Source organism: Hemitrygon akajei, chromosome 5 (genome assembly GCF_048418815.1).
Source record: "Hemitrygon akajei chromosome 5, sHemAka1.3, whole genome shotgun sequence".
NCBI classification, from domain to species: domain Eukaryota; kingdom Metazoa; phylum Chordata; class Chondrichthyes; order Myliobatiformes; family Dasyatidae; genus Hemitrygon; species Hemitrygon akajei.
In genome coordinates, this window is record NC_133128.1 from 142,585,535 (window position 1) to 142,603,795 (window position 18,261).

Genomic DNA, 18,261 nt, shown 5'->3' on the forward strand with positions numbered 1-18,261 from the left:
TGCTCTCCATTTAGAATAGTCTACCCTTTTATTTCTTCTATCAAATTGCATGACCGTACACTTCCGACACTGTCTTCCATCTGCCACTTCTTTGCCCATTCATTCAATCTATTTAAGTCCTTTTGTAACCTCTCTACTTCCTCAAAAACTACCTGCCCCTCCACCTATCTTCAATTGTCCGCAAATTTTGCAACAAAGCCATCAATTCCATCATCCACATCATTGACATATAACATAAAAAAGTGGTCCTGACACAGACCCCTCTGGAACACCACTAGTCACAAACAGCCAACCAGAAAAACTCCCTTTATTCTCACTCTTTGCCTCCTGCAAATCAGCCACTGCTTTATCCATGCTAGTATCTTTCCTGTATTACCATGGGCTCGTAGCTTATTAAGCATCCTCACATATAGCACCTTGTCAAAGGCCTTCTGAAAATCCCAGAGCACAACAGCTGCTCCTTTGTCTATCCTGCTTGTTGTTTCTTCAAAGCATTCCAATAGATTTGTCAGACAAGATTTCCTCTTGAGGGAACCATCCTGACTTTAGCCTATTTTATCGTGTGTCTCCAAGTACCCAAAATGGCATCCTTAACAGTTGATACCAACGTCGTCCCAAGCACTGAGTTCAGACTAACTGGCCCATAATTTACTTTCTTCTGCTTCTCTCTCTTTTTGTAGAGTGGAATGACATTGTGGGAGGCGTGCAGAATCTGGACACAGGTCCATAATTCATTGAAAGTGGTGTCACAGGTAGATAGGGTCGTATACAGGATACAGGAGTTGTTTTAATGTTGAAATTGTAGAAGATGTTGGTGAGGTCTAATTTGGAGAATTGTGTGCAGTTTTGGTCACTTACCCACAGGAAAGATGTAAATAAGATTGAAAGAGAACAGAAAAAATTTACAAGGATGTTGCCGGGACTGAAGGACCTGAGTTACAAGGAAAGATTGAATAGGTTAGGACTTCATTCCTTGGAACGTAGAAGACTGAGGGGAGATTTGATATACAAAATTATGAGGGATATAGGTATGGTAACTGCAACAGGCTTTTTCCACTGAGGTTGGGTAAGACTGCAGCTAGAGGTCATGGGTTAAGGGTGGATGGTGAAATGTTTAAGGAGAACATGATGGGAAACTTTTCACTAAGAGGGTGATGAGACTGTGGATGAGATGCCAGTGCAAGTGATAGATGCAATTTGAATATCAGTGTTTAAGAGAAATTTGGATATGTAGTGGATGGGGAGGGCTATGATCTGGGTGCAGGTTGATGGGGCTCGGCAGTTTAAATGGTTTGGGATGGATTAGATGGGCCAAAGGGCCTGTTTCTATCCTGTAGTTTTCATTGACTGCAGAAAAATTAAATGATGCATCATTGGGAGGGTTAAAACTAATAATTTTTATAAGATACTGGAAAGCAAAAACTATGTAAGATGTTACGGTATAAAGTAAAATGTGGCATAAAGAACACTCTGAGAGATGGTGTTTGTCCTGCTGTTGCATTTAAAGCTGGCATGGCAAAACTGCATCATGTCATTACTGTACTTGCTTTGCGAGTTGGTGTCCAGTGCCAATATTTCTATTACTGCCTGAGTCTCAGAAGAAGCAGGGCAGAGTAACCAGTCACCAGCGTATGCCTATGATAGTTCTGTGCAATTTGATGTGTCAAATGTCAAGCTAGGGCCTTTCTCTTTGGAGTGAAGGAGGAAGTGAGGTAGAGGTGTACAAGGTGATAAGAGGTATAGATAGAATGGATAGCCAGAGACTTTTTCCAAGATGAAAATAACTAATATAAAGGGGTATAAATTTAAGGTGATAGGAGGAAAGTACAAAGTGGATGTCAGAGGTAGGTTTTTTTAATAGAGTGATGGGTGCATGGTACATCCTGCCAAGGGGGGCTGTAGAAGAAGATACATCTGGGGCATTTAAGAAACTCTTAGATAGACACACGAATGATAGGAAAATGGAGGGTTATGTAGTGTAGGACGGAAAGGTTAGAGTAGGTTAAAAGATTGGCACAACATCAGGGCCAAAAGGCCTGTAATGCGCTCTATATTTCTGCAGCAGAATGCTCGCATAGTAGAGTCAGTTTGTACAGTGATGGTAATTATGACAATTTTTTCCAGCAGTCTACCTTCATTTTAAAATGTTTTGCATTGCATAGTGTTAAGATACAACAATGTGGTACAATAACATTAAATACATGTGATCATTGAGCATGGTTTCAAATGTCTGACTCTCTAGCAGGTGTTCAATTACAGTTGCTTCTAGCAGTTGGTAACAATTAAATCAATTAGACTTCAACAGCTGTAATTTGAAGGAAGCGGTTCGTTCAATAATGATAAAAGTTGCAATTACAAATCACCAAAATCCTAAATAAGTGAATCCTAATTGACATTTACAATTTGACACTTTACATTTTAAATTGCAAGTATTTACTCAGGGGCGTGGAGAGTGAGGGTGGGATGGTTGTGGAATGAAGGATTTCCGGATGGGAAATCCAGAAGTACAATTTCATTGTCATTCTGTAGACATTAACTGCAGAGCATATTTAATATTTTCTCAGCAGGTTTCCTACCCGACAGCCAGAATGGTTTATAGACTGGCTGCCTGTCAGTTGTAGCAGGAAAGAAGCCAGGGAGCAGATGCTAGACAAGCATAGATCTCGGAAGGAAGAAGAGGAAAGTCACGGGGGAGAGCCAGAAATCATGAGGAGCGTGAAGACTGCAGGCATGGGCTTTTCTGTCAGCAGGGGGAAGCCAGCTACTGGCAGGGGAGGGAGGATTCAAACAGAGGAGGTGGAAGGAGGGGTCAGGGATGAAGGAGTCAGAAATCAGGGACTGCTCTGCTGCAGCGCTGAAAATGCCCTTGCTTTACAGATCTAACCCTCCTCCTCCCTTTCATCTCATGGGGTATAAATACAAATTCTGTTAATGTGGACATTTTACCCATGGTGGAGCTTTTCATTTCACTGTCCCACCCCTGTTCTGAGCTGCCTCTGTTAAAATTAGAACTTGTTTCACTGAAGACAGGTTGAGAACAGGTCAGAAATTTCAAAGGGCTTATTTTGGTAGCAATCCAGCTATCCTTGCTGGTCAAAGGGCCCCTGTGAGCTTCACCTTAATTTCCCCATTCTCATCTTGCAAGGTGTCATTGCTCAGACTCGGGCTTGGAATTTAAAAGCACACTAATTAGAAATGGAAAAATGAAAAAGGGACAACGAAAGAAGGGAAAAGGATTAAGAAAGTAGGACATGCATTTATATAGCATCCTCTGTAATCTTTGGATATCCCACATTTCACAGCAGTGAAATGCATTCACTGTTGGAAAGTAGTAAACATGGCAGCTGGTTTCCAGGCAGCAAGCTTCCACAAATAGCAATGTGATAACCAGATAATTATCTGTGAAATTAGTTGAGGGAATAACTTTAGCCAGGATCTGTAGGAAAACTGTCCTGCTGTTGTTGAAATACTGGATTCATCTGCACTTGAAGAGAGAGTGACTTGTACATGATGTAAGAGAGCAGGAAGTTGCAAAACATTAGACCACAGATATTGCATAAGTGGTATAGAAGGAAAAAAAGGAAACAAAGTGAGTGGGAACATCAGCAACAACTTTTCTCTGAAAAAAACTGAGCAAATAAAGCACTACACAATGTATAATGGATTAATAATGACTGTGAAAATGTACATCCCAGTCAAATCAAGATGACCTACTAAGTGTGTAAATTGGTAAAGAAATATGGTTGCTTCATTGTAATATAATTTATAGTCAACATTGCATTAATTGTCCCGGTGTCTCCTGTCTCTAGAAATAAACCTCATGACAGACTACCAATTATGCATCATTTGCACAAGACAATGAGGACTACCATCTGTGTTTTCATTATAAGGAAACAGATAATCACAACGGAAATTGCTGGATTATATGGTTTGCATTTACTAAAAGTCACTAATCATAAACTGTGTTAAGAGTCAAAATACTACTTTTTGACAAGAAAAGTAGAATGGTTACAGAGACATCAGATAATTTTATAATCCCTAGTATTCAGACATCCTTCAGAGCAGCCATTGTAATTGATGGTAATCCTGGCTAAGCATGCAAATGAAGTTTCCATTCCTCAAAAATTACAATGACCAATTAGCAAAGTCGTCATTGACATTCTAGTAATTATGCTGGCAGATTGCAGTACAACATTGTTTCAAATCTAACCCATATCCATGTGGGATTTAAATTCCCACTCTTGTAGTTGAAAAGACCCCAGATAAAATAAACTTTGTGCAGAACCATCCCAATTCTTAATGGAGTTCATTCACATCACAAATCTCTAATTCAGATGCAGTTTAATGCAGTTAATTGCAGGATTTTACATTTCAAAATAAGAAGGATAAAGCATTTGTGTAAAAATAAGCTCAGTGGCAAAAATGGAAAAGAACCGAATGAATTTTTTTCATTTCAGTAAAGCATTTTATTCAGTGTCTACAACAATTCAATACTTAATTAACTATTTAAATCTCTCCATTGTCTCCACCCTCCTTTATCTCTTCTTTCAGCCCAACAATGTATCCTGTCCCTCTACAACATCATACAGCTAATACTTCATTCCTTGAGGTAAAGGGTTTTGCCTATCTATTTTACCACTTTCTTCCACCAAAGCCCCCTTGCTGATATTCCTTGTTTAAATCCCCCTACCTCTGCACCTTGTTTTCCTCATTCTGTATCTTAGTAAAACTCAATTCAATTAAACATTTAATTATCTTGCTTTCATTGGCTTGACATCCATTCTACCACTGTGAGCACTTTTTGTACTACGTGGGGCCATATAAAGCAAGTCAATGTTGTGCCGCAGTTGAAGCAAAGAAAAAATCTATGCAGAAAAATATGATGATTTTGTATCTGCATCATCTGAAATTTGAAACATTGAAGGTACAGATATTCCACTCAATGTCACTTCATGATCTGGGACATATAAGTGTGGGAACTTTCTTTATAACTTTGATATCTAAAACTTATGAATTTATTTAATTATCAATAGTCATCTGAAAGCACATTACAGCCAGTTACTAGGAAACAAGGCAATTAATTTCAGAACTGCAAGCTCCCACAAAATAAAGCAAAGAAGCACATGATCAGTTTGTAGATAGTACAGAAGACTGCAAAGGATGCAGCAGGATATTGATCAGCTGCTGATATGGTTGGAGGAATGGCAAATGAGTTTAAACCAGTCAAGTGTGAGGTGTTGCATTTTGGAAGATCAAACGTCAAGGGAAATTATGAAGTTAATAGCAGTACCCTTCAACAGCATCAGTATACAGCAGAATCTCGAGATCCAAGTCCATCACTGGATAAGTTCATAAAGTGGCCGCACAAGTTCATAAGGTGCTAATGAAGGCAAGGGCATGCTTACCTTTATTGGCCAAGGCATTGTATTCAAGAATCAAGAAGTTATATTGCATCTTTATAGAACGCTGGTTAGGCTCTATTTGGATTATTGCATTTAGTTCTGGTTACCCTAATTAAAGGAAGGATGTGGAGGCTTTGAAGAGGTTGCAGAAGAAGTTCACCAAGACATTGCCTGGATCTGATAACATGCTATAAAGAGGGGTTAGACAAACTCGGGTTATTCTCTCTGGAAAGACGGAGACTGAAGGGAGACCAGATAGAAGATTAAAGTTTATAAATTTATGAGAGAAGTTGATAAGAGTATATACTGTACAGTCACTATCTTTTTCCTGCTTTTGAACTGTCTAATAGTAGAGGACATGGATTTAAGGTGAGAAATAGAAATTTTGAAAGAGGTATGTGGGGTAAGTTTGTTTTTATACAGATCACAGTGGATGCCAGTAATGCACAGCCAGGAGTGGTGGTGGTTGCAGATATGTTAAGGCATTTAAGAGGCTCTTAGGTAGGCACATAAATATGCATAAAGTGGTGGGATACGGACCATGTGCAGGCAGAAGGAATTAGATAAATTAGGGATCATTAACTGAATTATTTGGACACAACATAGGGGCTGAAAGGCCTGCTCTTGGGCTGTACTCTCCTATGTTCAATGTTTAGTCTGATTTTTAGTAACGTTGAATAAGGAATAAATATTGATCAAGGTACTAGGGCTAACTCCCTCACTTTCTTTAAATTTTCTTTTGAAGATAGACTGCAAGTCTTTTTAAAGTATTTGCATTGGCATTTCTCCTTATTGGAGAAATTTTTCCATATCGCTTCTGAATTTCTCATATTCAGTAATTTTGTGAATCTTGCTTCCGCTAAAGAACAGAAGGAAGAAAAAACCTGTAATTGCTGGAAATCCAAAGCAAAGTCAAAAGTAACACACACAAAATAATGGAGGGATTCAGCAGGCCAGGCAGCATCTAAGAAGAGGAATTAACAATTGAAGTTTCTGACCAAAACTCTTCATCAGATGTGGAAAGGTAGACAATAAGGGGAAGGAGTACAAACTGAAAGGAGATAAGTGGAAGCAGATGAGGGGAATGTAGGCGAGTGGGGGAGGGGGATGTGTGAGAAGCTGGGGGGGTAATAAGTGGGCTAAAAGGAGGAAACTGTTAGGAGAGAAGGGTGAACCAAGGGAGAAAGGGAAGGAAGGGGGGCACCAGAGGGAGGTGATAGGCAGGAGAGGAGAAGAGAAAGGATAAGAGGGGAGCCAGAATGGGGAATGGAAAAAGAAAGAATTAGGAGGTAGGGAGAAATTACTGGAAGTCAAAAATTTGATGTTCTTGACATTAGGTTGGAGTCTACTGAAGCAGAATATTGGGTGTTGCTCCTCCAACTTGAGAGCGGCTTCATCATGGCAGCAGAAGAGGCCATGGACTGGCATGTTGGAAAGGAAATGGGAAGTGTAATTAAAATGAGTGGCCACTGAGAAATTCTGCCAGTTGCGGATAGAGCAAGGGTGCTTGACAAAACAATCCCCCCAGTCTATGCTGGGTCTCACCAATGCAGAGGTGGCCACACCATGAGCACTGGGTACCCTGAAGCTGACCCTGAAAGACTCACAGGTGAAGTGGTGCCTCACCTGGAAGGACTGTTTGGAGCCCTGAATGGTGGTGAGGAAGGAGGTGAAGGTAGTGATGTAGCAGTTGTGCCACTTGCAAGGGTAAGTGGCAAGAGGGAGATTAGTCAGGAGAGTCAAACAAACAACTCGGTCACAGAAAGAGTGATCCATGTGGAAAGCAGAGAGTGGGGGAGGTAAAGATGTGCTTAGTGATAGTTGTCTCATTGAAGATGGCAGTAGTTGCAGAGAATGATGTGCTGGTTATGGAAGCTCATGGAGTAATAGGTAAGGGCAAGAGGAATTCTATCCTAGTTACGGCGATGGGAAGATCCATTAGGGGAGATGTCTGGGAAATAGTGGAGATGTGGGTAAGGGCAACATCAGTGGTAGAGTAAGGGAAAGCCCGTTCTTTGAAGAAGGAGGAATCTCACATGTTCTGGAATGGAAAGCCTCTTACTGAGGACAGATGCAGCAGAGATGGAGGAACTGAGAAAAGAGAATGCCATTATTAGAAGTGACAGGATGGGAAGAGGTACAGTCAAGATATCTGTGAGAGTCAGTAGGATTATAATAGATATCAGTAGACAGTCTGTCTCCTGAAATGGAGACAGAGAAGTTGAGAAAGGGGAGAGAGGTGTTTTCCCCTTCCAAAGTGATGCAAGCATTCAGTAGGCCTGGCAGCAACTGTGGGAAGGCAAGCAAAATAGATTGTTTTGATCAGGGATCCTATGGAATCATCTTGGATCCGATAAAGAGAAATTTCTGATTGAGGTAATCCAAAACAGATAAAGAGGAATTTCTCCGTTAAGGTGGACTGCTGTCCACATTCAGAAGAAATGAAATTAATGAGTTCCAAATATCTCAGCAACAAGCCTTACCAGGAAAAGTGAGGGGAGATGACATTCATCCAGGGTCCCCCTGTGCCCATTCTCATCACTAACAGATATACCTGCTGAGGGGAATGTTCTTACAGCGGTTAGTAAGGCCTGAGGCACATAGGAATGGGAGACTTGATAGTGAGGAAGATAAATGGTAGATTCTAGGACCACAGAAGAGATGCCAGAATGGTGTGTTGCCTCCAGGGTACCAGAGTCAAGAAAAATTCTTTAGGAGAGGAAAAACTACACAGTGTGACACACCATCCTCGCTCACCTGGAGAAGAGGGATGCTTATGTTAGAACACTTTTCTTTGACTACAGTTCAGCATTCAACACCATATTTCCCCCAGGCTTGACAAGAATCTCAGGCACCTTGGCCTGCACCCTATCTTGTGCAGCTAGATCTTGGACTTCCTGTCGGATTGCCGGCTGGTGGTAAGGGTGGGCTCCCTCACCTCTGCCTCTCTGATCCTCAACACAGGAGCTCCCCAGTGTTGTGTCCTGAGCCCCTCCTCTACTCCCTAAACACCCATAACTGTCTTGGCATCCAATCTGCTAATCAAAATTACGGATGACAAAACATTGATAGGCCTTATTTCCAACAAAGATGAGACAGCTTACAGAAGAGAAGTCAACACCCTGACACAGTGGCGCCAAGAAAACAAGCCCTCTCTCAATGTCAAAAAATGAAAGAGTTGATTGTGGATTACAGAAGGAATGGAGACAGGCTAGCCCCTATTGACTGAGAGGGTGAGTAGTTTCAAGCTCCTCAGTATACACATCACCGAGGATCCACCTGGACTGTACATACTGGCTGTGTGGTGAGAAAAAACAACAGTGCCTCTTTCATCTCAGACGGCTGAAGAAGTTCGGCATGAGTCCGCAGGTCCTCAGGACTTTCTATAGAGGCACCATCGAGAGTATCCTGACTGGCTGTGTCATTTCCTGGTACGGGAACTGTGCTTCCCTCAATCACTGGGCACTGCAGAGAGTGGTGCGGACAGCCCAACGCATCTGTAGATGTGAACTTCCCACTGTTCAGGACATTTACAGCAGCAGGAGCATAAAAGGGGCCCGGAGGATCATCAGGGACTCCAGCCACCCCAAACACAAACTATTTCAGCTGCTACCATACGGCAAAATGGTACCACAGCTTTAAGGCTAGGACCAACAGGCTCCAGGACAGCTTCTTTCACCAGGCCACCAGATTTATCAATACACATTGATCTGATTGCATATTGGATTGTACATTGATCTGATTGTGTATCTGACTGTACATATATGCATACAAAACAGTTATGTATACAATTTTAGTGTTTGGGCAATATTCTCCCACATTTCCCCTCTTTATTGCTATTGTGACGGAGAAGCAACATAGGGAGTTTTTTACTCCCTTGGATGCAAGAAATAAAAATAAATAAATAAATGAACAAACAAACAGCCAGAGATCATTCAAGTTCAAATTTATTATCATTCAAGCATACACATGTATACAACCAAATGAAACATTACTCCTCTGGAGCCAAGGTGCAAAACACATTACGTATAGTCACACACAGCATGTACAGTGACAATCTAGCACATCCAGCCACTAAATAATATTGGCACAAGTTCCTGTGTGGCATGGCCTGAAGACTGACAGGGTGACATAAAGTGAAAGCAGCCTGTTTATGTAAGACAGTATAATATTACTGGCACTATTACAGTAAAACAAGCAGAAGTTTGTATAAATATGTGAAGCAGCAGCAATAAAAGATGAAGCAATGAACAGTTGATTAATGACCAGGTCCAAATGTACATTTGTGCTAGGTGGCAGCAAGATATTAAGAAGTCTAACAGGCTGGGGGAAGAAGCTTTTACCCAGCCTGACAGTTCTGGTTCTAATGCTATAGTATCTCCCGCCATCAGGCAGGAGGTCAGATAGTTGTGGGAAGGATGGGAGTTTTTTTGACAATGCTGGAGGTGCTGCATATGCAGACTTTTGATACGCATCCTGAATGGAGGCAGGGGGAGAGAGACCCCATGATGTTTCCATCTAGGGTTTCTCTCCCTGACCCTGAATTAAAAACATCTGGGGTGAACATTCAGCCCAGGTGGGTTACCTGTCAGAATACTAAGGACCTATGCTGATCAGCTGGCTGCAGTGTTCATTGTAATCTTTAACCTGTCGCTTTGCCAGTCAGAGGTACCTACCCCCTGCTTCAAGCAGGCTTCAATTATATTGGTGCCGAAGAAGAACATGGTAACCTGCCTCAATGACTATTGTCCACTAGCACTAACATCCACAGTGATGAACTGTTTTGAGAGGTTGGTGATGAAATATCAACTCCTGCCTGAGAAGTGACTTGGATCTGCTCCAGTTTGCCTACTGAATCACCAGGTCCACAGTAGATACCATTGACTCTTAATTGGCTCTTCACTCAACCCTGGAACATTTGGACAGCAAAGATGGATTTATCAGGATGCTCTTTATTGACTACAGCTCAGCATTCAATGCTACCATTCCCTCAGAGCTAATAAATAAACTTCAAGACTTCAGCCTCAATAGCTCCTTATGCTATTGGATTTTCAATTTCCTCACTTGTAGATCCCAGTCAGTTTGGATTGGCAATAGCATCTCCACAAACTCCATCATCACAGGTGCACCACAAGGGTGTGTGCTTCACCTCCTGCTCTACTAGCTTTACACTTGCGGTTAAGCACAACTCCAATGCCATATTTAAGTTTGTTAACAACACCACTCTCAACGGCCAAATTAAAGGTGATCAGCACGTAGAAGGGAGATTGAAAAACAACAACCTCGCACTCAATGTCAACAGGACCAAGGAGCTGAATATTGAATCCAGGAGGAAACTAGGGGGTCCATGAGCCAGTCCGCACTGGGGATCGGAGGTGGAGAGGGTCAGCAACTTTAAATTCTTGAAACATTATTATTAAAGAGGACAAACACGAGGAAATCTGCAGATGCTGGAAATTCAAACAATACACACAAAGTGCTGGTGGAACACAGCAGGCCAGGCAGCATCTATAAGGAGAAGCACTGTCGACATTTCGGGCCGAGACCCTTCGTCAGGACTAACTGAAAGGAAAGACAGTAAGAGATTTGAAAGTAGTGGGGGGAGGGGGAAATGCAAAATGATAGGAGAAGACCGGAGGGGGTGGGATGAAGCTAAGAGCTGGAAAGGTGATTGGGGAAAGTGATACAGAGCTGGAGAAGGGAAAGGATCATGGGACGGGAGGCCTCGGGAGAAAGAAAGGGGGAGGGGGGGAGCACCAGAGGGAGATGGAGAACAGGCAGTGTGACGGGCAGAGAGAGAGAGAAAAAACAACCAAATATGTCAGGGATGGGGTAAGAAGGGGAGGAGGGGCATTAACAGAAGTTAGAGAAGTCAACGTTCATGCCATCAGGTTGGAGGCTACCCAGCCAGTAAAGGGGACATATCCTGGGCCAAACAATGTAAGTGCAATTATGAAGAAAGCATAGCAATGCCTCTGCTTCCTTAGAAATTTGCGAAGATATGATGGCATGACATCTAAAGCTTTGACAAATGTCTATAGATGTTTGGTGGAAAGTATATAGACTAACTGCATCACAGGCTGGTATGGAAACATTAATGCCTTTGAACAGAAATCCGACAAAAAGTAGTGGATCTGGCCCAGTTCATCACAGGTAAAGCCCTCCCCACCACTGAGCACATCCACATGGAGTATTGTCACAGGAAAGCAGCATCCATCATCAGAGATCCCCACCACACAGGTCATGCTCTCTTCTCTTTGCTTCCATCAAGAAGAAGGCATTGAAGCCTCAGGACCCACACCACCAGGTTCAGGATCAGTTATTACTCCCTCAACCATCAGTGGGGATAACTTCATTCAACTTCACTTGCCCCAACACTCAACTGCTCCCACAACCTATGGACTCACTTTTAAGGACTCTTCATCTCATGATCTTGATATTCGTTGCTTGTTTATTTATTACTATTATTATTATTCTGATTTTTTTTTGGTTTCTTTTGGTATTTGCACAGTTTGATTTCTTTTGTGCACTGGTTGTCCGTCTAGTTGGTGCAGTCTTTCAGTGATTCCATTATGGTTATTGGATTTATTGACCATGTCAGCTAGAAAACGAACCTCAGGATTGTACATAGTGACATTGATATTAAATTTACTTTGAACTTTGAACTTGAGCAGTCCTTGCTATCCGTTGCAGGGTCTTGCAATCTGATGCATTGCAATTCCCATACCAGACGGTGACACAGCTGGTCAGAACATTCTCAATGGTTATCTGGTAGAATGTGGTGAGAATCGGTTGGGGGTGCAGAGCTTTGCTTGGCTCAGTCTCCTCAGGAAGTGTAGGCGCTGAGATGAGGTCGTCAGTAATGTACACGTTAGTACGAATGACATATGTAAGACAAGGAAAAGATCCTGCAGAATGAATATAGGGTGTTAGATAAGAAATTAAAAAGCAGGACCTCGAGGGCAGTGATCTGAATACTCCCAGTGCCACACGATAGTGAGTCCAGAAACAGAAAGGTAGGTCAGATGAATATGCGGATAAAGAGCTGGTTCAGGAGCTGGGGATTCAGGTTCTTGTGTCATTGGGATCTCTTCTGGGGTAGAGGCAACCTGTGCATGAGTGATGAGGTGCACTTGAACGACAAAGGGACCAAGATCTTTGCTGAGAAATTTGCTGATGCCCCTTGTGAAGGTTTAAATTAGATTGGCAGGGTGATAGGACTGTGAGCAGGAGCAAATCATGGGATAAAGCAGTGGCTAGTCAGAGCAAGTTTAGTAATCAGGATAGCCAGGGATACAGTAAAGGTAGGAAAAGAAATATTCTGTTAAAATGCATTTCCTTAAATGCATAATGTTTAACAGGTCAGATGGACAAACACTGAGTGTGGATTGATTCTGAAGACTGGAATGTTATACACATAACCGAAATATGGCTGAGAGAAGTGCAGAACTGGCAACTGAATATTCCATGATACAGATGCTACAGGTGTGACAGAGATGCAGGTAAGCATGGAGGGGTTTTTGATACTAGAGGGTGTTACACAGAAGAGGCCTCATCAGTTTCTGCTTGAGTTTTTCTGTTCAGAATCTGACTCAGTTTTAATATCACTGCTTTGTTGCTTTGTGGCAGCAGTACATTGTAATACTTAATAATAAAAAAACTATAAATTACAATAAGAAATATATAAATTAAATTAATTAACTAGTGCTAAGTCAGATGTGGCTCTGTTTTTGAACATAAATTATGATGCATGTTGATGTGGGCATACAGCAAGGACAAGAACCATAACACACATTTAAATTGTGAATAATAGTATTTTTATATTTTAAATTCCATCCCTGTTGAAACTGGGAACAATGTTCTATACCAGCACCAGCAAACAAAGTAAGCTGTTATTTTATGAATCTTACCTGCATTTCAATACTCACCCCAAAGAAGGAAGGCCTCTGTTCTTCAGAATAGAAAAAATGATAGAAAAAGTATAGTGGGATAGTGTTCATGGGTTCATTGTTCATTCAGAAATCTGATAGCAGAGGGCGCAACATTGAATGTGTGTTTGAAGGCTTTTGTACCTCTTCCTTGATGGTAGAAATGAGAAGAGGGCATGTCCTGGGTGATGGGGGCCCTTAATGATGGATGCAGCATTAAAAACCCCTTCAGATTCAAAAGTTAGTGGATAAGTTATTGGAAGGTATTCTAAAGGACAAAATATCTAAGTATTTGGATAGACAGAAACTGATTAGGGACAGTCAACATGGCTCTGTGTGAGATAAGTTGTGTCTAACCAATCTTATGTTGTTTTTCAGAGAAGTTACCAGGAAAGTTGATGAAGACAAGGCGGTGGATGTTGTCTACATGGACTTTAGCAAGGTCTTTGACAAGGTCCTATATAGGAGGCTAGTCAAGAACATTCAGGATGAGGTAGTAAATTGGATTAAACATTGGTTTTACAGGAGAAGCCAAAGAGTGGTATTAGATTATTGTTTTTCTGACTGGAGGCCTGTGATTAGTGGTGTGCCACAAGGATATGAGCTGGGTCCATTGTTGTTTTGTCAACTATACTAATAATCTTAATGAGAATATTTTAAACTGGATCAGCAAGTTTGCAGATGACACCAAGTTTGGAGGCATAGTGGACAGTGAGGAAGGCTATCAAAGCTTGCAGAGGGAACTGGACCAGCTGGAAAATGGGCTGAAAAAGGGCAGATAGAGTTTAATACAGATAAGTTTGAGGTCTTGCACTTTGGGAGGACATACCAGGGTAGGACACGTTGAGCAGTACGTCACTGAGAAGTGTGGTAGAACAGAGGGATCTGGGAATTCCTTGAAAGTAGCATCACAGGTAGATTTGGTTGTAAAGAGAGCTTTTGGCACATTGGCTCTCATAAATCAAAGTATTGAATACAGGAGTTAGGATGTTGTATTGAAAATGTATAAGACATTGGGATACTTAAATGGGGGTATTCAGTTTAGTTCTAGTCATCTACATATAGGAAAGATGACAATAAGATTAAAAGAGTGCAGGAAAATATACAGGCATGTTGCCAGGACTTGAGGACCTGAGTTATGTGGAAAGATTGAACAGGTTAGGATTTTATTCCCTTGAGTATAGGAGAATGAAGGGAGATTTGATAGAGGTATATAAAATTATGAGGGGTATAGATAGGTTAAATGCAAGTAGGCTTTTTCGCTTGAGGTTGGGTGAGACTCAAACTAGAGGTCATAGTTTAATTGTGAAAGGTGAAATGTTTAGAAGGGTACTTCTTCACATGGAGTGGTGAGAGTGTGGAATGTGCTGCCTGTGGAAGAGGTGGTTGTGGGTTCAACCTCAACATTTAAGAGAAACTTTACAAGGGTGTTGCCAAGTCTTGAGGATGTGAGTTACAGAAAAAGGTTGAATAGATTAGTACTTTATTTCCTAGAGCATAGGAGAATGAGGAGAGATTTGATAGAGGTATACTAAATTGTATGGATAGAGTAAACGTTAGCAGGCTTTTTTTCCACTGAGGTTGAGTGAGGCTAGAGCTAGAAGTCTTGGGTTAAGGATGAAAGGTGAAATGTTTAAGCAGAACATAAGGGGGATCTTCTTTAATCAGATGGTAATGAGAGTGTGGAATGACTGGCAGAGGAAATGGTGGATGTGAGTTCAGTTTGAAAATTTAAGAGAAACCTGGATAGGTACATGGACGGGAGGAGTACGGAGGGCTAAGGTCTGGGTGCAGGTTGACGGGATGAGGCAGATTAGACTAGGTTGGACTAGGTTGATGGTCTGGCATGACTAGATGGGCCAAAGGGCACATTTCTGTGCTGTGTTCTATAACTCCATAACAATAGAGGTAGTTTCCTGTTTTTTAAAATCAAAAACATCTAGTTTTGTTTAATGTGCTTTGTTGTACCATTTTCCATCAAAATATACAAATCTTTGGTGACCAAAACAATTGTTCAAAACCTTTCTTTTCCTCTCACTAAAGCCCTGTTAATTTTCTAAGATGTCTAGAATACTGCATCCTGATGCAATACCCTACTATGATGAAGGGCAGTGACCTGAAACGTGTCCTGCTTATTCCTCTCCACAGAGCCTGCCTGACTTGCTGAGTTCCTCCTGCATATTTTGCATTTTGCTCTAGATTTCCAGCATCTGCAGAATCTCTTGTGTTTACTACAATGGTGCCTATAACGGGAGAGGAATAGCAACAGTGGGAACTTTTGGTAAATGACACCCGATAACATAACTTCTAAAAGTCTACACCCAGTTTGGATTGTAGGGATTATTTACCAGGTTTAATAACTGGAGTTTCAGTGGTAGAAACATAGAAACATAGAAAATAGGTGCAGGGGTAGACCATTCGGCCCTTCAAGCCTACACCACCATTCGGTATGATCATGGCTGATCATCCAACTCAAAACCCTGTACCTGCTTTCTCTCCATACCCCCGATCCCTTTAGCCACAAGGGCCATATCTAACTTCCTCTTAAATATAGCCATTGAACCGGCCTCAACTGTTTCCCGTGGCAGAGAATTCCACATTCACCACTCTCTGTGTGAAGAAGTTTTTCCTCATCTTGGTCCTAAAAGGCTTCCCCTTTATCCTTAAACTGTGACCCCTCATTCTGGACTTCCCCAACATCGGAAACAATCTTCCTGCATCTAGCCTGTCCAATCCCTTTAGAATTTTATATGTTTCAATAAGATCCCCCCTCAATCTTCTAAATTCCAGTGAGTATAAGCCTAGTCGATCCAGTTTTTCTTCATATGAAAGTCCTGCCATCCCAGGAATCAATCTGGTGAACCTTCTTTGTACTCCCTCTATGGCAAGAATGTTTTTCCTCAGATTAGGGGACCAAAACTGCACACAATACTCTAGGTGCGGTCTCACCAAGGCCTTGTACAACTGCAGTAGAACCTCCCTGCTCCTGTACTCAAATCCTTTTGCTATGAATGCCAACATACCATTTGCCTTTTTCACCGCCTGCTGTACCTGCATGCCCACCTTCAATGACTGGTGTACAATGACACCCAGGTCTCGTTGCACCTCCCCTTTTCCTAATCGGCCACCATTCAGATAATAATCTGTTTTCCTGTTCTTGCAACCAAAGTGGATAACCTTACATTTATCCACATTAAATTGCATCTACCATGAATTTGTCCACTCACCTAACCTATCCAAGTCACCCTGCATCCTCTTAGCATCCTCCTCACAGCTAACACCGCCGCCCAGCTTCGTATCATCTGCAAACTTGGAGATGCTGCATTTAATTCCCTTCATCTAAATCATTAATATATATTGTAAACAACTGGGGTCCCAGCACTGAGCCTTGCAGTACCCCACTAGTCACTGCCTGCCATTCTGAAAAGGTCCCGTTTACTCCCACTCTTTGCTTCCTGTCTGCCAACCAATTCTCTATCCACATCAATATCATACCCCCAATACCGTGTGCTTTAAGTTTGCACACTAATTTCCGGTGTGGGACCTTGTCAAAAGCCTTTTGAAAATCTAAATATACCACATCCACTGGCTCTCCCCTATCTACTCTACTAGTTACATCTTCAAAAAATTCTATAAGATTCGTCAGACATGATTTTCCTTTCACAAATCCATGCTGACTTTGTCCGATGATTTCACCTCTTTCCAAATGTGCTGTTATCACATCTTTGATAACCGACTCTAGCATTTTCCCCACCACCGATGTCAGACTAACTGGTCTATAATTCCCCGGTTTCTCTCTCCCTCCTTTTTTAAAAAGTGGGGTTACACTAGCCACCCTCCAATCCTCAGGAACTATTCCAGAATCTAAGGAGTTTTGAAAAATTATTACTAATGCATCCACTATTTCTTGGGCTACTTCCTTAAGCACTCTGGGATGCAGACCATCTGGCCCTGGTGATTTATCTGCCTTTAATCCCTTCAATTTACCTAACACCACTTCCCTACTAACATGTATTTCCCTCAGTTCCTCCATCTCACTAGACCCTCGGTCCCTTACTATTTCCAGAAGATTATTTATGTCCTTCTTAGCGAAGACAGAACCAAAGTAGTTATTCAATTGATCTGCCATGTCTTTGTTCCCTATGATCAATTCACCTGTTTCTGACTGTAAAGGACCTACATTTGTCTTGACCAATCTTTTTCTTTTCACGTATCTATAAAAGCTTTTACAGTCAGTTTTTATGTTCCCTGCCAGCTTTCTCTCATAATCTTTTTTCCCTTTCCTAATTAAGCCCTTTGTCCTCCTCTGCTGGTCTCTGAATTTCTCCCAGTCCTCAGGTGTGCCGCTTTTTTTTGCTAATTTATATGTTTCTTCTTTGGACTTGATACTATCCCTAATTTCCCTTGTCAGCCAGGGGTGCACTAATTTCCCTGGTTTATTCTTTTGCCAAACTGGGATGAACAATTGTTGTAGTTCATCCATGCGATCTTTAAATGCTTGCCATTGCATATCCACCGTCAACCCTTTAAGTATCATTTGCCAGTCTATCTTAGCTAATTCACGTCTCATACCTTCAAAGTTATCCTTCTTTAAGTTCAGAACCTTTGTTTCTGAATTAACTATGTCACTCTCCATCTTAATGAAGAATTCCACCATATTATGGTCACTCTTACCCAAGGGGCCTCGCACGACAAGATTGCTAACTAACCCTTCCTCATTGCTCAATACCCAATCTAGAATGGCCTGCTCTCAATTTGGTTCACTCAATCTATATGTAGATTGAAGTCACCCATTATAACTACTGTTCCTTTTTTGCACGCATTTCTAATTTCCTGTTTAATGCCATCCCCAACCTCACTACTACTGTTAGGTGGCCTGTATACAGGTGGCCTGTAAACTCCCACCAGTGTTTTCTGCCCCTTAGTGTTAT

At 41.7% G+C, this 18,261-nt stretch overlaps 1 long non-coding RNA gene across 1 annotated transcript in view; it reads left to right on the forward strand.

The window, feature by feature from the left end:
- The window catches only part of LOC140728254 (uncharacterized), an 86,241-nt gene extending 69,270 nt beyond the window's left edge, over positions 1-16,971 (forward strand). Inside the window, exons 3-4 of the long non-coding RNA XR_012099038.1 lie at positions 12,764-12,904; positions 13,709-16,971. This is a non-coding gene — a long non-coding RNA (uncharacterized lncRNA). The remainder of the gene's footprint in view (positions 1-12,763; positions 12,905-13,708) is intronic.
- Positions 16,972-18,261: the final 1,290 nt, after the last annotated feature.